This window comes from Sturnira hondurensis, unplaced genomic scaffold (assembly GCF_014824575.4).
Source record: "Sturnira hondurensis isolate 20B ecotype Veracruz unplaced genomic scaffold, ASM1482457v3 Scaffold0007797, whole genome shotgun sequence".
Classification (NCBI taxonomy): domain Eukaryota; kingdom Metazoa; phylum Chordata; class Mammalia; order Chiroptera; family Phyllostomidae; genus Sturnira; species Sturnira hondurensis.
Window position 1 is genome coordinate 3000862 of NW_028080428.1, and position 24289 is coordinate 3025150.

The 24289-nt window shown below is 49.0% G+C and overlaps 1 protein-coding gene and 1 pseudogene across 1 annotated transcript in view; one reads left to right on the forward strand and one right to left on the reverse strand.

Annotated features, from left to right (window-relative positions):
- Positions 1 to 24289, reverse strand: part of PC (pyruvate carboxylase) — a 94767-nt gene that overhangs the window by 50724 nt on the left and 19754 nt on the right. The gene's annotated exons all lie outside the window — the stretch shown is intronic.
- LOC118991799 (peptidyl-prolyl cis-trans isomerase A-like) lies at positions 22007 to 22685 on the forward strand (annotated as a pseudogene).

Here is a 24289-nt window from a genome sequence, read left to right on the forward strand (position 1 = left end):
TCTCCCGCATCAGGACAGTCACCCGGTGCTTCTTCCCGACTGGAGGCACCGAGGTGCCACTGACTCCCACACCCACTCTGAGACTGGCCGCCTGGCTGGCCACCTGCTGGGAGGGTGGGCAGGAGGGTGCAGTCAGCACAGGGTCAGCAACGGGCCTCAGCCTCGTCCAGGAGCACAGATGGGCTGAGGGACATTTTCGGCATAGATTTCATCCCGCTTTTCAGGTATTTTCCGTGCCTTACCTTACTCTCCCTACACCGCTGGGAGGAAGCCAGGAGAGGGACACTTATCCCCACTGACGGAAGGGAGGTGAAACCCTCAGGATGCTGGTGCAGAAAACAGACCACCCCAGCCCCGATCCAAGAAGGAAAGCCCTAGTCTACTTAGGAAAAGGTACACGCTCTGGGTGAACAACCCTGGGTAGGAATTTGTTGAAATCAGGAAAAATCGGGCTTTGCTGGATATGCCAGCGACGTGTGGGTTACAGGTGGGGATGGGGGGATACCAGATTCTCACGGAGGCTAAGCCAGGCATGAAACCAGAACACGGTTCTGGAGTGAGACAGACCTAGACCTCACCTTAGATCTGCTCTGTGTGACCTTGGGCAAGTCAATTCACCTCCAAGCTTCAATTTTGTCATTTGTACACTGGGGATTAACCACACATACCTTTCAGGCTTGTTTGTGAGAGCTCAGTGGGTCTGATTATTATGAATAACCAGTTTCTATTTCCAAATATTCCCCGTTTTTCTTGTAAAAGCAGAACATTCCTCATGAGAGAGGTAGGCAGGCTGGAAGAAGAACTGTATCCTAACATTCCCCAACATCTGTTAAACTCACAACACTGAGAGCTCGGCAAAAGGCGGACAAGGGTAGGCGCGAGCCTGGCAGTCAAATGGGCTCAGACGGTTGGGCACATACACTCCTTTCCCCACGATCTTCCCCAGACCCTTTCTGGCAGCGCAGAGGCGCTGTGAAATCGGGCAGCTCTCTCCTCACGGTGCTCAGCACCTGGGACAAGATTAGGGAAGCCAGTCACCTAGCTTTGAGCCAGATGAGCCCCAGGAAGTACAGAGCCCTGTGTTCTGAGAGAGAGGATCTGAGGGGACATAGGTCTTTGCTTAGATTCCCCTAGGGCCACAGAGGACCGGCAACAACTTGCAGAGGCACTGGTGGCCATCCTCACGGACACTCCTCATGGGCCCGGCCACCTCTGATCATGCGTCATTTCACGGAGATCAGGGAGAACAGTAACCTTCAGAACAGGTGCCTTTACTCCTCCAGATTAAAAGTTGCGTGAGAGCTGGCCCACGTCTTACTCGGCTCTGCCTGTAGTGGGCTTTTCACAGATTGTTACAGGACTAGACCAAAAATATCACTGTCAGCAGCAGCAACAGCAGCACCATATGTTCCGTTTAGCCCGGGGCAGCCTGCCTAGGGCTCATCAGCAGTGGGACCCAGCGACTGAGGCTTGGTCCTGCCCTCGAGGCACTCAGGGTCAGGGAAGTCATGAGACATGTAAACAAAGAAGTTGCCCTGGCTGGTGTGGCTCAGTGGATTGATCACCAGCCTGCGAACCTGGGTTGCAGGTTCGATTCCCAGTCAGGGCACGTGCTTGGGTTGCAGACCAGGTCCTCAGTCGGGAGTGCGTGAGAGGCAGCCACACAGTGATGTTTCTCTCACTCTCCTTCTCCCTCCCTTCCCTTCTGTCTAAAAATAAATAAAATCTAAAAAACCCCCAAAGAAGTGAAATGAATTATATACAGCGCAGCATGGTGATTACAGTTAACAATACCGTAGTCTATATTTGCAATTTGCTGAGAGTAGATCTTGAAAGTTCTGATCACAAGAAAACGCAGAAACTGCGTGAGGGGATGAATGTCATCCAGACTTATCATGGTGATCATTTATCAACACACACGAATATCAAAATATTTGTGTATGTCTGAAACTAACATACAGTTATATGTCTGAAACTAACATAGTTATATGTCAATTATGTCTCAGTTAAAAAAATAAAAATAAAAAAGAAGTGAAGTGTAGTGGGCACTACCATGAAGAAATAAGCCTGTAGAGGGGGGGACCTGAGAAGCCGTTGCCGGCTCTAAGCGGGGGTGGGAGCAGGGGAGCTGGGTTCCCGGAGAAGCATCACTGCGCCGCGGCTGACAGAGGAGGAGGGGTGGACAGGTGGACTGGCAGGGAAGGCAGAAGGGGAGGCGCTCCGGGGAGACGGAGCAGTGGGATGGGGACACCACCAGGCTTTGTGTGTTTGCGGTCGTGTGTAGCTTAGTGTGGCTGAGGCAGCAGCTGCTAGAACAAGGCTGGGGCGAAAGGCAAACTCCACCCAACACACACACACCATAGAGAATGTCGTCAACTGCGTCACTGTTTTCAACGTAAGCAGAACATGCAGCTCCACCGAATGCAGCAGCGGACTTCCTGCGTGGCTGGGAAGCACTGCCAAGGCTGCCGACCACTACTGCTGTTTTCTGTGTCTCAGGAAACTAGAAATGAGGGAGGGAGGAAGGGTCTGGCCAGGGAAGCTGAAGGCAAAGTCACTCCCGGCTGTTCTGGTACACGTGCTGCCTGGACGTGGCAACAGCACTGTTGCCTCTGGGGAGGGCTGACCAGACTTGTGGTCAGCAACTCCAAGCAGTGAGTACATCGGGCTGCACTCAGCTGCAAGGGGCGGGGGGAACATGGCCAACAAGAGGCAGATCTTGCACCTGTCCCTACCTCTCATCTCATACCACCAGGGCAGCAGGATCCCTAAATGAATGGCTTTGGGATCCTATTCTTCTCAATTACCCCAAACCCAGCCACACAGGCCTTGAGGGTCTATGACCGCTATGGACTAAAGCCGGCAAGTAGAATGTCTTTCATCTCTTCGGAAAGCTTGGAAAGCATATCCACCAGATAACAGAAGAGATGCTACGATCTATAGAAAAACAGAGAGAGCACGAAAGTCCCTACATTTAAAATATTCACCATGTGGATGGTGTAAGCAAGACCAACACGTGGCAAAACAAATGCCACTGCCAGCCAGTCCCCATAGGACAATGCCTCAGGCATGGGGACATGGGGGCTGTTTCCAGGCCTGTACTGTTTCCTCCTCACCCCCAGACAGATGCAACAAGCCCACCAAGTTGGGACACCAGCTCCAGGCCAAAGAGCAAATGCTTCTGGGCTGACCCAACCCAGCCCCAGTGCCAACGAGCCTCACAATTTCCAAGAACAGCCCCATTCCCTTCCTCCTCCCCACAGCTCTCCTCTTCCAGCACGGAAGCTTCGGCTCTGAGAACCGCGTCGCGCTGCAGCTCCCACACGTAACTCACACTTTGACTTGGGAGCCCGCCCGACCCTGTGAACATCAGTTTCCTGATCAGTAAAATGCAGGACTTGAGCTGTCTCGGGGGCTCATTCTGAGAACTCAGTGAGGCCATGGGTTTCTGAAACACCGAGGAGTCTAGCATGTTACAGGTGCCCGGAAAAGGACCCTAATATCAGCCCTTGTGATATCAGCCTTAATCCTTCTCTCTTTCCCTTGTGCCCTCAATACAACCATATAAGACAGGGGCTCAATATAAGACAGGGAGGGACACAGACACAAGGCGGGAGGGGGCGCAAAATCAGAGCCAGTCCCGTGCAGGAAGATGACTGGCAGGAGCAGCAGGCCACGAACCAGAAAAATCCTCGTCCTACCTGTTACCACTAACGATGCATTCTGGGCTTTGGTTTCTTCAACCCTCATGCCAAGGGTTATAATGGCAAGCATTCTCCCCAAGAGCAGTGTGGACAGAAAATAAACCGTAAAATCTTTACTGCAGTGCTACTCAGTTGCTGGGATCCTAGTGCTACTCAAATCCAGGCCCTATGAAGGCAGTCTAGATGAGCAGGAAAGAGGCCCTGGCTAGCTAGCTCAGCTGGTTATAGCGTAGTCCCAATACACCAAGGTTGCAGGTTTGATCCCCAGTCAGGGCACATGCAAGAAACAACCAATAAACGCATAAATAAGTGGAACAATAAAGTGATGTTTCTCTCTCTCTCCTCCCCTGCTCCTCCCTCTCCCTCTCTAAAATCAATTAGAAAAAGGAGAGAGTGAGGAGTGGGGATTAGACACATAAAGTCAACTCAATATATAGTAAGACACACATCAAAACACTTAAACACTGAGAAACAAATTTAAGAAAAAAGTATAAGACTGGCACATTGAAAACTATAAAATGTCACTAAAAATTTGTATGTATTCATTTTAGAGAGAGGGGAAGGGAGGGAGAAAGAGAGGGACAGAAGCACTGATCAGTTTCCTGTCACATGCGCCTCTCCCCGAGACCAAACCCGCAACCCAGGCATGCGCCCTGACCGGACATTGAACCACAGACCCTTTGCTTCGCAGGGTGACATCAAACCAACTGAGCTACACTGGTCAGGGCCCGGGGAAAGAATTTAAAGACTTAAACTCAACTTCACATTCATTAATCAGAGACTTAATATTGTTAAGAAGGCAATTCCTCCAAAATTGATCTACAGATTCAATACAACCCCATGAAAAATTGCAGCTTACTTTGTTTGCAGAAATTGACAAAATGATCCTAAAACTCACATGCGAATACAGAGGAACCAGGCAGCCAGAAGAGTCTCGAAAAGAACACAGGTGGAGGACCCACACTCTCCAATTTCAAAACTTACTGCAAAGCTATAGCAGTCAAGACGGGTGGTACTGGGAGACGAAGACATATGATCAAAAGAACAGACTCGAGAGCCCAGAAACCCCTCACACTTGTAGTCCATTGATCTTCAGTAAGTTGCTACAACAATTCAACCAGTGTCGCTGAAACAACTGGACAGCCACGAGCAAAGAGTGAAGTTGGACCCTACCTCATGCCGTTTACAGAAATCCACATACAATGGATCAAAGACTTAAATGTAAAGGCTAAAACCATAAAACTCTTAGAATAAAATATAAATCGTTGTGGCATTGGACTTCCGTCCAAGATGGAGGTGTAGGTAGACACACTGTGCCTCCTTGCACAACCAAAAGAAGGGCAACAACAATTAAAAAAAAAAAAAAAGACAGAACTGACAAAAATGGAACTGTACGGAAGTCTGACACAAGAAGTTAAGAAGACACATTCATCCAGACTGGTAGGAGGGGTGGAGTCAGGTAGCCCAGTGGAGAGGACTTGCTGCAAGGCGACAGCCGGAAGACCCAGTGACACGGCGAACTGTGGAGCAGGGCGGGCAAGGATGCAGCTGGCCAGTAAGGCAGCAGCGGGGGACCCAGCAAAGCAGTGGACTGCAGACTAGGCGGTCCCACATTCACATACAGATACACCAGGAAGAAACAACTGGGGAGCGAGACAGACTGTGCAATCCAGGGTCCCAGGGCAGGGAAATAAAGCCTCAAACCTCTGACTGAAAACACCTGTCGGGGTTGTGACTGCAAGAGAAACTCCTAGCCTCACAGGAGAGTTCGTTGGAGAGACCCACAGGGTTCTAGAGTGCACACAAACCCACCTACATGGGAATCAGCACCAGAAGGGCCCAGTTTGCTTGTGGGCAGTGGGGGAAATGACTGTAATCAGGCGGGAGCGGAGCAATGCCATTGTTCCCTCAGACCCCTCCCCCACATACAGCATCACAACACAGCCATGTGGGTTGCCCCTGGCGAACACCTAAGGCTCCACCCCTTGCTACTAACAGGCATATCAAGATCAAAAAAAATTGGCCCAAACAAAATAACAGATCAAAGCTCCAGCAAAAATACAATTAAGCAATGAAAAGATAGCCAACCTATTAGACACATAGTTCAAAACACTGACAATCAGGCTGCTCACAGAACTGGTTGAATATGGTCGCAAATTAGATGAAAAAATGAAGGCTATCCTAAGTGAAATAAAAGAAAATGTACAGAGAGCCAATAGTGATGGGAAGGAAACTAGGACTCAAATCAACAGTGTGGACCAGAAGGAAAAAATAAACACTCAACCAGAACAGAAAGAAGAAACAAGCATTCGAAAAAATGAGGAGAGGCTTAGGAACCTCGGGGACAACTTTAAATGTTCCAACATCCCAATTATAGGGGTACCAGAAGGGGAAGTGGAAGAGCAAGAAATTGAAAACTTATTTGAACAAATAATGAAGGAGAACTTCCCCAATCTGACAAAGGAAACAGACTTCCAGGAAATCCAGGAAGCTCAGAGAGTCCCAAAGAAGTTGGATCCAAGCAGGAACACACCATGGCAAATTATAATTACATTACTCAAGATTAAAGGACAGAATCTTAAAAGCAGCAAGAGAAAAGGAGACGGTTACCTACAAAGGAGTTCCTGTAAGATTGTCAGCTGATTTCTAAAAAATAAAAATAAAAAAACCCCAACCTTGCAGGCAAGAAGGGGCTGGAAAGAAGTATTACAACTCATGAAAGGCAAGGACCTACATCCAAGATTGCTCTATCCACCAAAGTTTTCATTTAGAATGGAAAGGCAAATAAAGTGCTTCCCAGATAAGGTCAAATTAAAGGAGTTCATCATCACCAAGCCCTTATTATATGAAATGTTAAAGGGACTTACCTAAGAAGAAGAAGATAACAAATATGAACAGTAAAATGGCAACAAACGCACAGTTATTAACCACGCCTAAAACAAAAGCAAACTAAGCAAAGAACTAGAACAAGAACAGAATCACAGAAATGGAGATCACATGGAGGGTTATCAGCAGGGGAGTGGGAGGAAGAGAGAGAGGGGGAAAAGGTACAGAGAATAAGTAGCATAGATGGTAGGTAGAAAATAGACAGGGGAGGTGAAGAATAGTATAGGAAATGGAGAAGCCAAAGAACTTATATGCATGACCCATGGACATGAACTAAAGTGGGGGAATGTGGATGGGAGGGGGTGTGCAGGGTGAAGGGGAATAAATGGGGAAATGGGACAGCTGTAATAGCATAATCAATAAAATATATATTTTAAAAATCTTTGTGACATTGGATTAGGCAATGCTTTCTTAGCTGTGAAAGCAAAAGAATACATATCCAAAGAAAACATAAATTGGCTTCATCAAAATAAAAACTTTTGTGCTTCCAAGGACATTAGCAAAAACATGAAAAGACAATGCACCAGGGTGGGAGAAAAGTTTTGCAAATCATATAATCTGATAAGGAACTGATATCCAGAATATATAAAAAACTCTTACAGCTTAACAACAAAAAGCATGAACAACCCAGTTAAAAATAGGCAAAAGATTTAAATAGACATTTCTCCAAAGAAGACATACAAATAAATGGCCAAAAGCACATGAAAAGATGCTCAACATCATTAGTCACTATGGAAATGCAAAGCAAAACCACAATGAGGTACCGCTTTACAGCCACTGGGGTGGCTAAATCGAAAAGTCAGACATTAACAAGTACTGGTGAGGATGTGGAGAAACCGGAATCCTCCTACACTGTGGGTGGGAAGTTAAAATGGTGCAGTCTCTTCGGAAAAGCATTTTATTTAGAATTCCTTAAAGGACTCAATACAGAGTATGATCCAGGTCCCAGATACACACACAAGAGAAATGCAAACATATGCCCACACAAAAACGTATATAAATGATTAGAGCAACATTGTCCATAACAACCAAAAAGTGGAGACAACATGAATGTGCAACTGACAGACCAGCCAAATGTGGTCTATCATACGGTGGAATATTATTCAGCCATGAAAAATTAAGTACTGTTACTTAATACAATGTAGATGAATCTTGACCATATCCTAATTTTTAAAAGGTCACAGATGTTATGATCTCATTTATATGGAATTTCTAGGCTAGGCAAAACCACAAAGACCAAAGTAGATTAGTCATGGACGGGGCTGGGATGGAAGGATAATAGATAGTGACTGCTAATGGGCAGAGGATTTCATTCTGGGATGATGAGAAGGTTCTGGAATCACATTGGTAATGGTTGTACAACACCGTGAATAGTGCATATCTCAATAAAGCTGTCATAAAAATACATCTTAAAAGTAATGTGCCCTGGCTGGTATAGCTCAGTGGATTGAGCGTGGGCCTGAGAACCAGAGGATCGCGGTTCGATTCCCAGTCAGGGCACGTGCCTGGGTTGTGGGCCAGTTACCAGCAGGGGATGCATGAGAGGCAACCATACATTGATATTTCTCTCCCTATCTCCTTCCCTTCCCCTCTAAAGATAAATAAAATCTTTAAAAAAAGGAAAAAGTAATGTGTACTAAAGCTTTTGGAAAAGTTAAAATCCTTGTACGAATCCAAGTTTTTTGTGTTTGCTTTTTCACCACCAATGAGCAGTCTACAAGCTCCTTGGCCTGTAAGCTTACTAGCAGAGAATCTCCGAGCAAGGGGAGGAGGACTTTCTGCAGGCAGAGCCAGTTCAGCGTTGGGTCATTCAGCGCCGGATGTGGCACCCTCATTTATTTTTAAGTATATTTTATTGATTGTGCTATTCCAATCATTCCATCTTTTTCCTCCTTTATACCCCTCTGCCCTGTAACTCGTTTTGCTCCTGCACGTCCACCCCCCACACTTAGTTCATGCCCATGGGTCGTACATAGAAGTTCTTTGGCTTCTCCATTTCCTACACTATTCTGAACCTCCCCTATTTTGAACCTACCAATATGTCTCTTATTCCCTGTACCTTTTCCCCCATTCTCCCCCCTCCCCCTCCCTGCTGGTAACCCTCCACGTGATCTCCATTTCTGTGATTCTGTTCCTGTTCTAGTTGTTTGCTTAGTATTTGTTTTTAATGTTCGGTTGTTGATAGTTGTGAGTTTGTCGTAATTTTCCTGTTCATAGTTTTGATCTTCTTTTTCTCAGATAAGTTCCTTTAACATTTCATATAATAAGGGCTTGATGATGATGAACTCCTTGAACTTGACCTTATCTGGGAAGCACTTTATCTGCCCTTCCATTCTAAATGAACGCTTTGTTGGATAGAGCAGTCTTGAATGTAGGTCTTTGGATTTCATGACTTTGAATACTTCTTTCCAGCCCCTTCTTTCCTGTAAGATTTCTTTTGAAGGTACCCTCATTGTTATCTATTAATTTGTTTTAAAATAAAAATAAATCTATAACAGGTTAACATAAACATACTTTATAAAACATAATTATATTTTTAAAAACTTAGTGAGGAGCGGTATTGTTTTACGTTTTTGCAAATCTCTTTAAGGCCCAGTTGAAGACACCGGGTTTTTACATCTGCATTTCTGTGCTTAATCTGTTGTGATAAGTTATGTTTATGAAGACAATCTGGCCTCGCTCACACCGATGTAAAAGTGAGGAATATTTTAATAGCCTTTTCAGACAGTTGTGGACACTCCTGTTTGATACTAAATAAACACTTGGCAAATAGTCATTAACTATAATGTGGAATATAAAACCCTACGAACTTTCAACGTATGCTGTGACGTTAAAATCTTTTGACCTTTCTTGAATTGTAAAAGAGGCTTTTACCCAACATGATTCTGTAACCCATGTACCGGTCATTTGGAAAATATCGGTTCACTGAGTTAAGCTGGTCTTCAAGATGTTTTCACACCACATCATAAAACATCAAGATAACGCATATGTTATTTCACCGCCAACCTCATCAGAAAGGTGTTAAGAGGCTGTCCAGCTCACAATGAGGGATATGAGCTTGCCAAAATTCTAATTTTTGCTGGAGAGCTCCAATTTCACTATTGGTGACAAATACTGTTAGCAATTTTCTCTGAAGCGACAGGTTCAGCTACATTCACTTTGGGTAAAATACCCCTTGGATACCGTCTGAATAACCACAGCTGCCTGTCAGTCCTCCTTTCAAGCAAAAATAAGCGTCCTCTGAACAAGTGGCTAGTTCGGCTTGCAACTCCAAAAGCCCAGAGGTGCTTTGCTCCAGCCAGCAGACCGCTGCAGTGGAGCCCGGGCTCTGGTCGCTCCCCATCGCATGGCTCAGGTCCCGGAAGACACCGAGAGTTAACAACATGAGTCACTTTTACTGCTTCGAGGCCAGTCTGACGGAAGCTGGCTGCTCTGACTGCACGTGCGTGGACGTGGAGGGCTGGCTCAGGGAGCACCACGCTGGCCAGCACCTGTTTCCTCTGGGGGCACCAGCAGTTCGCTCCATCAGCGCTTCGCCCCTGCCCCTGCAGGTGTCAGTAACAGAGAAAAAGGCGACCAGCTTCTCAGCATTGGGAGAATCTCTCTGACTCTGGGACCTTGAAACGGTCTTGAGAGGCTGCAAGGGCCTGAGGACCCCACTCAAAGAGCCACTCCTGGTCTAAGAAGGCCACCCCCTGCAGACTGAGAGAGGGGAAGACCAACGCGATGAGGAAACCCACAGCCCGTCTTCACTCGGTGACAGGAGCAGAGGTATGGAGGTGAGCGGAGGGCGGTGCGACTCCTGTGGGGTCAGGATGAGGTGCTGACCTCAGTGCCCAGTAACTGACAGCCCTAAAGGGACTCGAGTTTCTGCTGACAGATTACGTGGTGTGGTTTCACACAGAACAAGCCCTCTGCTTGTTCTCTCTCTGCGCCCACACCACCTTCCCATCCTTTGACCTCAACACAAAAGAGGCACCTTCTATTCTTGGGGCTGTTGTCTTGTTTCCACACTGGACAGGGAGAAGCGGTGAGTATGGCTGGGGAAGGAGAACAAGAAGGCTTCAAGAAGAAGGTAGCAAATATCATCATCTTGCCTTTGCCCAGTGGCCCCCAGCCTCAGTTCACCCAGGGCCAGAGGGATAGTGGGGAGGGCGGGCAGAGCTTGCCCACCAGTTCTCTATGTTCCCGCCCCATTCCCTTCCTGTCAGTGCGGAGCAGGCCTAGATTCCTGCCCACTGGCTTCCTGGTTCGATGTTAACAAAGGGGCTTTTCCCTCTTTTCCTTCTGGAGCAAGGTCTCTCCACAGGCAAGGCCCCTTCTCTCAGCACCTCAGTCATTACCTCCCACCAGCAGCAACCAACTCAAGACCCAATCGCGCAAAGCCCATCCTCCCAGGATATTCAGGAGACAATGTGAAGCCAGCGTGGGATTCTCATCAAACACTCGGCCATCGAAGCTGCAGCAGCGGGAAAGCCTCTGGCCTGGGCAGCCAGATGCAGAAAACAAAGTGCCATTCAGGTCCCGGGGACAAACAATGGGCCCTTATCCTCTTCTTTCTGGTCCAGGCCAAGGGCTGCTAAGCAGAGCTGGAGGGCCCGGTGGGTAGCCCCTGGGCAGGGCTGCCCCTAGGATGTGTGACGTCCCAGGGGATATTTTGGAGGGATCCCCTCATCTGTACAAAGAACTCAAGTCCCTCCAAACCAGGCGTCAGCATCCCTTTGGCAGCACAGGGGCACGACCCTACAGAGGAAAGCACGGAGACCACCAGGAGGGGCTTTCCTCCGGGAACCGGGCCCAGACACAGGGCCCTGGGACAACCCTGCAGGACATCTGGCTGGCCCTGCAGAGGGTGGAGTGTTGAGAGCACCCCAGGGGGGCTGATGTGATCCCAGTCAGGGTCTGGAAGGCCTAGCCGGAATGGCCCTGCAGGTGGACCTGGGAGATTTTAGAGGGAGATACTCCAAAGCACTCCTCCCCCGAGCTGCAGAATCCTGGGCTGGGGCCACATGTGCCCAGGCCTCGGCAGGGAGGGGACTGGCCCAGCTGACACACACACAGTGGCAGGCGTGAAGGGTTAAGAAGGCTGCCTTTGAAAAAGAAATCTAGGAACACACAGCCCAGGTAATTCTTGTTTCCCGGTCACCTAGGCAACACCAGGGCTCCATCGCCTCCACCTGCCTCCTACAGGGTGTCAAGGCAGTTTGTTTTGAATTTCAAAACAAAACCCTATTCCTGCCCAGTCTATCCCAGCAAGTTCAACAGGTAAGATGCCAGGAAGAAAGGCACCAAGAAGGCTTTGCTGGGAGTTCCCTGAGAGAAGGACTGAGCCTGGCGGAAAGTATGTGTTCCGCAAACTCGAGGAAAGACAAGCCCTGGTAATCCACAAACTGATCGTCCACTGCCAGCCAGGAAAGCATTTAATTAGACTTGAAACAGGCCCTGTCCCCTTGAGGCCCTTCCACCGTCTCCTCGATGACACCACGGGGGCGGGATAAGAGCAGTGACACCTAGGATCCTAGGATGTGCCCACAGGAAGGGGCTCACCAGGTCGACAGACAGCTCAGGGACCGGCAGCGGCCACAGCGCTGCCAGCCCTCTGAGGCAGGGTAGTGAGAAGTTAGGGAAACTAAGACACAGAGCTGATTCGAATGGGCCCCACCCAGTCCCCTGACTCACCTCCCCCCTCCTCCCTTGCACGACCCCCAGGACAAAGAGGTTCTGATCAGCATCAAATAATTTTAGGAACAAAGCCTGGGGTCTGTTGACCACAGAGATGGAGTTTTGGGCAAGCTAGAGATGGCACCCAGGTCTCCGTTGTGTTCCAGCTCCAGGCGCAGAAAAGCAACAAAATCAGACAAAGCGATGCTACAACTGATATCAGGCCCAGGTGCAGTGACCAATGACCCCTGCCCCCCACCATGCCATCCAATCAGTAGAGACCAGGCCCCTAAAAGGGCACATATGGAAGGCTGATGAATATTCTATTGAGACCCTCCGAGAACGCCCCTAAAATTCCGACCTTTAGAAAACAGATGAAAACCCTTAAGACAAAGGACCCAGTGCACACGCTGTGCTTTCCTGATGCAAAGGCAAAGGCCCTTCTTCTGCCTCGGTAACTTGTTTCCTGAGTCCACGAGGACCAGCTGGCTCACTTCTGTCTCGGTGCCTTTCTTTGAAAGGGCTAAGGCGGCTTCACCCGGGCTCACTCCCGTCACTGTGATCTTGCCTCTTCTATCTTACCCCTCCTTTGTTTCACTGTCCCCAGCTTGAATAAACGTATTCTCAAAATCACCTGGACTTGTGTTGTGAAATCTTTCCTGCATGAAGTCAAGGACTGGGTCCCCATCTTTGGTAACATCTCCATTCCAGGTCACAGGGAACTTGAGTTGCTGAAACTTGTCTGTGTTCTGCCGAGACCCACACCCAGACACTGTCTGCTGGGGAGGCAGGTAAATGCCTGGGTCAGGCTTCCCCTGGCCTGCCCACCGGGTTAAGGGTAAGGCACTCTCCTTACCCTCCAGCGCCCTCCTTACCAGCACAGCAATGAAACAGTAACTGGCCTTCTGCCAGGCTGCCCCAGGGGTTCCCTGCCGAGTCTCCAGCACTTGGAACACAGTGAACCCTCAAACAACTGTGGAGCAAATGCAAGTCTCTCTCAAGTCTGCTGACCAGAGACAGAGTGGCACCCCGAAGCTGAAGGCCATCTGAGACCACTCCTTGCCTGGTGACCATGCAGAAGCCAAGGGCTCTGGCAGTGGCTCAGCCCTGCCCTCGATAGGAGGTGCGGGGAGAGAGGTGACAGGCCTCCGCAAGCCCTGCTCACAGGAAGCGATTCCTTGGGAGGCAGTGCACCAAGTTCCAAGACAAATATCCTGAAGTCTCCCGCTAAAGGAAGAGAGGGTGCAATGTTGTAATTTCTAAGAAATATACATCTGGTCCTTCAGATGACCCAGATGCACTTCCCATATGTACGGTTCTAGCTGGAAACCGCTCAAAATTTCCCAAGTGTTTAGAGAGTCTTTTGTCGTGTTAATGAGGTGACTTTTTTTTTAAAGATTTTATTTATTTATCTTTAGAGGGGAAGGGAAGGAGAGAGGGAAATATCAATGTATGGTTGCCTCTCATGTGTCCCCTGCTGGGAACTGGCCTGCAACCCAGGCATATGCCCTGACTGGGTATCGAACTGCGATCATCTGGTTTGCAGGCCTGCGCTCAATCCACTGAGCTACACCAGCCAGGGCAAATGAGGTGACTTTTGAAAAGCACCTAAGGACGGAGGCTGGTTGCCAATGGAACCAACCATGAGATTCCGCCAGGGTTAGAACTTTGGGTTCCTGACCCACTTCCCACCTCTATCCGCCCCCACCACCAACCTCTCCAGGAAGGGGAGAGGGGCTGGAGGCTGAATCAATGGCCAATGATTTAATGCCTACGCAAAGAAGTCTCCATAAAAACCAAGAGGACGGGTTCGGAGAGCTCCGGGGCGGTGAACCTGTGGAGATTCCAGGGGAGCAGTGTGCCTGGAGAGGGCGTGGGAGCTCTGTGCCCAGGCCGAACCTAGAGCAGGTTGGCCAAAGCACAGGTAAGAGCCTCAGCTTTGCTTGGCTTCTGAAGTAGGGGTGGGGTGGGGTGGGGTGGGGTGGGCATCTTACAGGACTGAGCCCTTAACCTGTGGACTCTGATGCTATCTCTGGGGAGGCAGTGTCAGAATGGAGTTTGTTGGTTCGAGGGACTCCCTTGCCCCGCTTCGGACTGGGTCTGGGAACCCTAACGAGAGTCATCAAGTAGAAGTCCAGGTAGGAGCAAGCATGGGGAAGGGAAGGCTGGTTCCAAGACTCTGAAGCCCCAGATTGGTTCAGTTTCCCACTTCTTTTTGGGTCCTTGCCTAGGTTATCGCTTGTGACTTTTAGCATCTCGTGCTAAATGCTAATCACCTTCCTCCCCACACTAGCTCAGTCTGTCCCTCAGTGCTCTTCGTACTAGTACCCCCCGCCGTAACCCTAACCCTAACCCAGACCGCCTCCCTGCTCTGCTCTCAACCTCCAGGCTTTCTCCAGGAGAAAGCGCACGGCTCTCATTCAGTCAGACGGTCCTCACTGAGGGACCCCGCCATCTGGCCCAGCAATGGGCAGGCCAGGTTCGTGGCTGTGGACAGAATGCCCGTTCTGCTTGTCGCCAAGCAGCTTTATACATGCGGTCTGTGTTCCTAATGAATTTAAGAGCCTCACCTCCTAAGTGACATTGGTGGCTAGAGGCAGAGAAGTAGCTGGCCCCATTGCCAGGCCCGAGACCATGACCCATTCATTCTGGTATCCCAAATCTGTCACAGCAGGGGACCAGGTGGGCACTGAGTCAATGTTTAAGGAATTAGTAAGTGTTGGAGGGAGAGACACAGGGAATCAGAGAATGTACAGGAGATTTGGCGGCAGAACACCTGGATTCCAGGTGGGGTGTGCCGTGACCTCGGGCCAATCACCTGCAAAACGACACTCCTCTAACCCCTCGGGAATGTGTGTGACAGCATTGTGCTTAGCTTACTGTAAAGGCCTGGTACATACGGGTCTCCTGAGATGGCCCCCACCTCTTCCTACCTGGGAGAAAGCAGCTCCAGGGCATGGAGAACTGATAAGCTAAGAAAAGAGGTCAGGTCTGAAATTCCAGAACTAAGCTCCCAGGGACACTGGAGCCGGGCCAGGAAGACTGATCATACTTTACGATGGTGGTGTGTTTGCTACTTTGCTGTGGTTCTCGGGCTTCGTCTGGTGTGTGCGTGTTTGTCCTTGGCCGGACCTAAGCTTCAGGGCACTCTGTCACTTGAACTTTCTATTGCTCTGGTGGGTGTGAGAAAGTCTCCAACAAGGGGAAAGTGCCTGGAAAAGTGCTGGCGTTCTGTACACTGAAGGCAATGACACTTTGCCACCCTGAAGCTTCCTTTTTGCTGTCTATTAAGAAATAAAACTCCAAGAATCTTGCACCCTCCCCTCTCATGGCTTTGCCCAAGAGGTCTCGGAAGAAAAACCTGCTTGGGGAAGGAGACTTTAGGATGTTCGCCTTAGCCTAACTGGAACTAGGTTCGGCAATGCAAGAGCGCTTCAGGCAGGGGCCTGTCAGCTTAGATGCCCGCTGTGCCCCATTGACTCTGACTTGCCCAGCAAGAATTCTCCTGCCATGTGTGGTCCAAGGTCCACGCTTCAATTACCTGTAAATCACTGGCTCTCACTTCTGAAATCTGATACCCCACTTCCCCACCAATACCCCTCTCCTCCTTTATCTAAATTGTCTTATATACTCAATGTTGCCTCACTACCTTTGGAATATTCATGCCTCTGTGCATTCCCCATGCACATGAACAGGAGATTTCTTCTGTTAATCTGTCTCTATTAACTTGATTCTTACCCCAGCTAGAGGAACTTAGAAAGTGGGAGGAAAAGTATTGATTTTTTTTTTTTTTTAGTCCTCACAAGAAGGAACTGAACTTGGGTGACCTGGGGCAATAAAGGCCCCAGCACCCGGGCCTCCACCTTCTGGGGCAACAGCACTCACAGCCAAGGTCAGCCTTGTGGCAAAGGGCCTTGAAAGAACTGCTGGAGCCTGGGTGGCCCAGGAGGGCGTCCTGCTATAGCCAGGGAGGAGACTGGAAGCCTGGCAGCGCTTGCCTAAGTGGCACGTGTTCTCATCCCTCACAGGGCAGCCCCCTCCACTGCACAATCTGTCAAAAGCCTAGTCCCTCCCCTCAATGCAGCCTTTGAGCTCTCTAGGTGGTAAGGCAAAGAGCAGCTGAAATCTTTCTTCCTCCCAAGAATTTTGCATTGAAGAAAAGTCCACGGGAAGACAAGCAGCATTCTTGCTTCCACCCGCAGCTCCTGTCAAAGGGAGAGGAACCACCAGGTCTCAACATCTACAGAGTCTACGCTGCTCTTAACATCCCCACTTGCACCACTGGATGTGGGTGGGGAGGTGAGGTGGGTGGGAAGATGAGAGACAAAGGCAGAAATACACAAAGAATGAACTAAAAGGCTCCCCCACAGGATGAGCCACACGTGTGTGACCTCCATGTGCTCAGCGCACCCTGGCCTCAGAGCAGAGCCCCACCAAGTGGCGAGGGCCCAGGGGGAGAGACAGCAAGACTCAGGTCTTTTCCCTGAAGACCCCTTCTATCCAGAAGTCATTCTACTCTGCAGCCCTGAGAGAGGGCCAGGCCAAGCTCACCAGCCCCAGTATTCATACAAATCAGAGGGTTTCACGAGAATCCCTGGAAAAGTCTCAGACAGTCCTGGAACCATGGGCCCAAATGGACTGTCTCAAGCCACTGAGTTAGTCTCAAAGGGTAAAGCAAATGAAGAAAATGTTTCTATTGAGAATTCCCCCTTCCTTCGCACTCTTAAGGAGCATCTTTGCAGAACCCTGGGTGTGTGGCTTCCTGTGGCTGATAATAAAGACTCTCCTGAGAGCTCTAGGAACTGAAGCTGGGAAGGAATGAGAAGCCCTGCGGAGGCCCCAGGCGGAGAGGGCCCCCGACAGCAGTGGGATGCGCTCTGGGCCAGCGGGAGTGAAGGAGCCAATCCTGAGGCTCGGAGCTAGGAAGAGCAAACAGATAGCAAAGGGGGTGAGGGCGGGCAGATCAACCTTCATCAGTGAGAAAAGAATGGGTGGGGTCTGGCAGCAAGGGGCCTGCTCCAGGCTCCCCCTCTGAAAGAGGTCAGAATGGAAATCTCAGCCTCAACTCTTTGGAGATAAGATACTGTATTACCCTCTGAGGAATATTTGAGTTTATAAAATGGGTATGAGGTCAAAGGCACATCACTGACCTAAACTTCAGCAAATGATTCTAGCCAGATACTACCAGATAATGACTTTGAGCATGCAGGTTAGCACAGTGCCTGGCACGAAACCCTTGTTGAATGAATGTATGGATAAATGGATTCAGAGTGAGGCTAGTTAGATCTGGAGTAAGTAGATTACTGGAAACTGAGAGAAGGTATGTGTAAGTAATGAGGGACAAGTTTGCTTTCCCGTGTACCCAGAAAAAGCTGGGCACAGAGGGAAGGGGAGGAAAAGCAAGGCACACAGGTGTTCTCGGCCCCCACGTGCTGATAAGATGAAACCTGCGGAACGCGGCCAGGCCATTCCTCTGCAAGGCCATCGACCTAAGATCTTACTTTACGGGGCTGGGACAGGCGTCGCGGGGGCGGGCCGGGAGGGAAGGCATGGACCTGAAACCAGGTCCCTAATGTGCCACTCCCTGGAAGGCCTATCTCCTGGGAACCTGTTTGCAGCTTCAGAAAGAACAAAGGGCCAACTCCGAACAAGGTTTCCTGTCAACCCCGAGACTCTCAGAGCCACACCTCCAAGCAGCCTCACTCCCTGGGCTTTCTTCCTTCACGTGGAATCAGGACTCTGGCTCCTCAGGGAGCAGCGCTGGGCGGGGACTCACACTTCATCTGTTGGAGGCAGAGAAACGCACGCCCATGACAAGGGAGCTGCGGCCTTCCTGGGTCCCTGGCTCAACTGCCCCCGACCGCATCCATCGTACACTTGCATCCATTATACACCGGTCTCCTCCGCACGGTGAGGAACACAGCCGCCTTCACCACAGCAACAAGGAGTGTGGCAACGACCTTGCTGACTTCTCTACGTTTCTCCAAACCCTTAGGGAGGATTACCTTTCTTCACTACAGCCTTGAAACAGCAGCATTCTAGAGAGGAGATAAAAGCAGGAAGAGAACAGAGGCCACGGATAATTTTCTCAAACTGACAGGAACCAAGACGTTCTGAGCAGAGAGCCCTGCTCTCAGGCCCCGGGCAGCATGCCCGAGGCGACCGGGGAAGGAAGAATAAAGGTGCCAAGGACACAGCGAGGGGACAACACGGGAAAACCTGGGGCAATTCGGAGTCCAGGGTGATGTAAGCTTTCAGTTACTTACCGAATTTTTTTTAGTGTTTTTTTTTAACCAAAATGCACAATTCAGTGGGTTTTTTAGTATATCCAAAATGTTGTGCCAATATCACCACTATCTAACTCCAAGACATTTTCAAATACCAACCCCCTCCCTCTAAAAAAAAACCCTCAGACCCTCAGTACCATTAACAGTCACTCCCCATTTCTCCCTCCCCTCGGCCCCTGGCAACCACCAATGTACTTTCTGTCTCTGTGAATTTACCTGTTCTGGACGTTTCATACAAAGGTTATATAAAAATATATAATACAATTACCAAAGTCTTTGTATGGCTTCTTTCACTTAGCATGTTTTCAAGGTTCACATATTACAGCGTGTATCAGTACTTCACTCCTTCTTATGGCTGAGTAACATTGTATTGTATGAATATACCACATTTTGCTTATCCATCCACTGGTTAATAAATATTTGGGTTGTTTCTATTTTTGACTATAGTGTGAATGACGCTGCTATGACCACCTGCGCACTTGTGACATTTTAGAATCTTCTGATCCGTAGTCAGACGCGTTAGCCATTGCGCCACTGGCCTGCACCTGCTTGTGACGTTTTAAATCCATGATTTTTAACCATCCAGCTGGCCTCCTGAGTTACGCTTTAACCAGCCAAGGACTCAGAGCCAACAGGCAGACTCCCAGTCACACTGAGGCACTCTCTGTTTTCATTCTCGGACACGGACGGGGCACAGCGCCCTGAAATGTGCTAGGTGGCAGGCGGAAGCAGCGGAGACTTAAAAGTCATCGTTAACAATCTATACGCACGAAGCACGAGCTGCGTGGGCAGAAGCATTGCCTGACTGCACCCCTCCCTGTCCCCATGACCCAGTACAAGATTGTGATCAATGGGACTCTCCACGGGCTGCCCTTTGGGTCTTTAGGGGACGGGGCTGCTGCTGGGTGCATCCACGCTGCAGTGAGGCTGAGTAAGACAAGGGGGGTCACGCGTGGGGAAGCACTCAGCCCCCGGCATACAACAGGCTCTCGGTAAAAGTTTGTTTTTCCATGCAATTAGAAAAAGGACATGCACAAAAGGAAAGGAGAAAGGAATTTAAACCTTCCATTACAAAAAAACCAATTAAGCACAAAAAACAGTAATGTGGGAAATGAGGGACACAAAGCTATAAGGCATATAGAAACAAAAGGAGTAAGTTCCCCCTTATTCATCATCACTTAAATACAATATACGTGAGTTAAACTCTCCAGTCAGAAGACAGAGATGGGCAGAATGGATAAAAACAGGTGATCCGAGTACAGGCCATCCCAGGAGACTTGAGATCCAAAGACACAGGTTGAGAACGACAGGGCGGGAAGACATTCCATGCACACAGAGCCCGAAAGCGTGCAGGAGTGGCTGTAAAAACATCTGACAAAATGGGCTTCACTTACAAAAACATTTGTAGGAGACAAAGAAGCACATTCTAGATTAATAAGGGGTTCGGTGCAACAAGAAAATACAGCAGTTATAAACATTTACACACCTAATGACCGCAAAAATACATGAAACAAAAAAACTAACAAAATTTAGGGGAGAAATTGATTAATTCTACAATCACAGTTGGGAGACTTCAATACCCCACTTACAATGCTGCACAGAACAGACAGAAGACAGACAGGAAAACAGGACAAACACGAGGCGGCGGATGAACCATACCCAACAGACGTGCAGAGAGTGCTCTATCCAACGACAGAACACACATTCTTCCCAAGTGGACGTGGGGGTTGTTCAGGACGGACCACATATTAGGACACAGATGAAGTCTCAACAGATTTGAAAAGACAGATACAAACTACCTTCTCCGACAACAACATGAGAAAGTTAGAAGTTAGTAACAAAAGGAAAACTGGGAAATCCCAAAACTTGTGGAAATTAAACAACACATTTTTGACCCTTGCCTGAGGATTCCTTCATTGATCTGAGAGAGAGAGGAACACCCATCGGGGCCTTGCATATGCCCCCGGACCAGGGACAGAACCCGCAGTCCCGCTGCGTGTGCAGACCGGGAACGGAACACCGGTGACCTTCCGGTGCCCAACCAACGAAACCGCACCAGCCAGGGCTGAACGAGGCATTTGTAAACAACCTATGGATCACAGAAGAAATTGGAAGGTGAATAAGAAAATACTCAGAGACAAAGGAAATTCAAAAACTTGTGGAATACAGTAAAAGCAGTGCTAAGGGATAATTTGTAGCTAAATACATTAAAAAACAAGAAAGAACTCAATCAATAACCTAACGTTACAACTTAAGGAACTAGGAAAAGTAGAACAAACTAAACCTAAAGCCAACAGAAAAAAGGAAATAATAAAGATTAACAGTAAAGATAAATGGAACAGAGAATAGAAAAAAACGACAGCGCTCACTCTCCCTCACAGGAGCAAGAGAGCCCTCGAGGGCCTTCCCCTCCCTCTGGGGGAGGGGCCGGACCACCTCTAATCTGCACCTTCACTGTGGGGTTGGTGGTCTCCCTCCCAAGTGTGAAAGCCCAAGGCCTGTGAGAATGAAGGCCCTAGGGATGCAAGGACCCTGAACACAAAGCACTGCTTTAAGCAAGAGTTTCCCCAGCTGGGCTAGAGAACCACCCATCCCTTCTCTTGAAAACAACTAAAAATAATGAATGAAATAAATACATGTGCGTATGTGTGTGAGACGGCACACACACAGATGTTCTTAAAAGCATAGACAACTTAGCAAGAAAATAAGAAGCACTTAGGCTGAAATCTAAACCAAGAGACAAGCAAGCACAGAAGCATTAGTCCCGAGGGCATTTGCAGAACCAGGCGGAGATCTCAAAGGGCACAGGGCCACCGGTGAGAAGTCTGAGTCCCCCCAGGTGAAGCTGGAACCTCCAAAAGTACACCTTGGAAATACTGTGGGTTCGGTTCCAGACCACAGCAACAAAGTAAATATCCCAATAAAGCAAGTCACGTGACATTTTTTATTTCCCAGTTAAAAGTTATACTCACACTATATTGTAGTCTATTTTTTTTTTTAGATTTTATTTATTTATTTATTTACCTTTAGAGGGGAAGGAGGGAGGGAGAGAAACATCAATGTGTGGTTGCTTTTTGTGCATCCCCTGCTGGGAGTTGGCCTGCAGGGAACTGGTCTGCAACCCAGGCATGTGTCCTGACTGGGAATTGAACCGAGATCCTCTGGTTCGCAGGCCTGTGCTCAATCCACTTATATTGTAGTCTATTCATTGTGCAATTGCATTATCTCTAAAAGAAAACAATGTACACTTTTTATGATTTTATTTATTTATTTTTAGACACAAGGGAAGGGAGGGAGAAAGAGTGGGAGAGAAACATCAGTGTGTGGTTGCCTCTCATGCGCCCCCTACTGGGAACCTGGCCTGCAACCCTAGCCTGTCCCCTGACCTGGAATCGAACGGGGGCACCCCTGGTTCTCAGGCCATGGCTCAATCCACTGAGCCACACCAGCTAGGGCGCAATGTATACATTTTATTTGCAAAATACTTTATTGCTAACCCTCACCTGAGCCCCCAGCGAATGGTAATGTTTTTGCTGGTAGAGGTCTTGCCTCAATGGCTGCTGACTGATCAGGGTGGCTGGGCTGGCTGAGGAAATTTCTTAAAATAAGATGACAATGGCCCACCTTGTAGATGAGGATGCCCTCTCGAATCTGCCCACTCCCAGCCAAGGCCAACCCCACTATGTTCTCTGACGTCACTGCCAACAGCGAGCCCTTGGGCCGCGTCTCCTTGGAGCTGTTTGAGGACAAAGTTCCAAAGACAGCCAAGAACTTTTGTGCTCTGAGCACTGGGGAGAAAGGGTTTGGTTATGCAGGTTCCTGCTTTCAGAGAATTACTCCAGGACTCACGTGCTAGAGTGGTGACTTCACACACCACAGCGGCACAGGCGGTGAGTCCGTCTGCAGGGAGAAATTTGACGAGAATTTCACCCCAAAGCACACAGGCCCCGGCATCTTGTTCATGGCAAATGCTGGAGCCCAGGCTTTGCCCTGCACTGCTGAGCCCATGTGACTGGATGGCAAGCACGTGGCCTTCGACCAGGTGAAAGGCGGCAGGGATATTGTGACAGCCACGCAGCGCTACGGGTCCAGGAACGGCAAGACCAGCTGGAAGATCGCCATCACTGGCTGCGGCCAGCTCGAATAAACTTGACTTGTGTTCCGTCTTAACCACCAGACCAGTCCTTCTGTAGCTCAGGAGGGCGCCCTGCACACCCCTCCGCTTCGAATGTTCTGTGACCTCCCGCTCTCACTCACCACAGTTCACTGCATTCCGTGTTTCCCTTACCCTTCCAAGTCTAGCTAGATTGCAGAGTTAAGTTTATGGTCATGTAATAAAAAGTAAACAAACAAAAAACAAGACGACAGTGAAGCCTGCTGCACTGACTGACTCTTCCTTTCACAGACGATCTCTCTGCAGCATGCAGCGCCATTTCACAGCATTTTACCCCCAAGCGAACTTCTTCTGCACTGGAGTCAATCCTGGCAAACCCTGCCACTGCCCCACCGACCGAGTTTACGTCATGTTCTAGGTACTCGGTTGTCATTCCACCAGTCTGCGCAGCATCTCACCGAGAGCATGCTCCATCTCAAGAAACCACTTTCTTTGCTCACTCATACAAAACAACTCACTTTATCACAAGATTTCAGCGACTCAGTTTTATCTTCAGGCTCCACTCCTGACTCTAGTTCCCTCGCTATTCCACCACACCTGCAGTGCCCTCCTCCACTGACGCCTTGAGCCAGTCATCCATGAGGGTCGGCACCAACCTCTTCCAAACCTCTGTTAATGTTGGTATTTTGACCTCTTCCCATGAATCACACATTTTCTTAATGGCATCTGGAATGGTGAGTCACTTCCAGAGGGTTTCAATTTACTTTGCCCAGATCTGTCAGAGGAATCATTATCTATGACAGGTGTAGCCTCACGAAATGTATTTCTTACATAATAAGACTTGAGAGTCGAAATGCCCCCTTGGTCCACGGGCTGCAGAACGGATGCTGTGTGAGCAGCCATGACAACTGCACGAAACTCACTGTACAGCCCCACCAGGGCTCCTGAGAGTCCATGTGCGTCGTCGGTGAGCAGTAACACTTTGAAAGCAATCTTTTTTTTCTGAGTGGTGGGTCTCAATAGTGGGCTTCAAATATCCAGTCAATCATGTTATAAACAGATGTGCTGTCGTCCAGGCTTCGTTATTCCATTTTCAGAGCCCAGGCAGAGCAGACTTGGCACAATTTGTAGGGCCCTGGGAGTTTCAGAACGGTAAATGAACACCGGCTTCAACTTAAAGTCACAGCGGCATTAGTCCCTCACAAGAGAGCCAGCCTGTCCTTTGACGCTCTGAAGCCAGGCATTGATGTGTCCTCTCCAGCTATGAAAGTCCTAGATGGCATCTTCTTCCACTACGAGGCTTTTCGTTTCACTGGAAACCTGTTTGGTGCAGCCGTAATTACCTTAGTCCATCCTCTGGAAAACTTGCTGCAGCGCCTACAGAGGCTTCTCTCCTCAAACCTCACGGACCCACCTCTGCCAGCTCCAAACTTTTCCCCTGCAGCTTCTTTGCCTCTCTCAGCCTTCTTGGCGCTAAAAGCAGTTAGGGCTTTGCTCTGGATTAGACTGTGGCTCAAGGAAATGCTCTGGCTGGATTGATTTTTTTTCTCTCCAGACCACTGACACATTCTTCCTATCAGCAATAAGGCTGTTTTGCTTTCTTACCATTTGTGTGTTCACTGAAGTAACACTCTGAA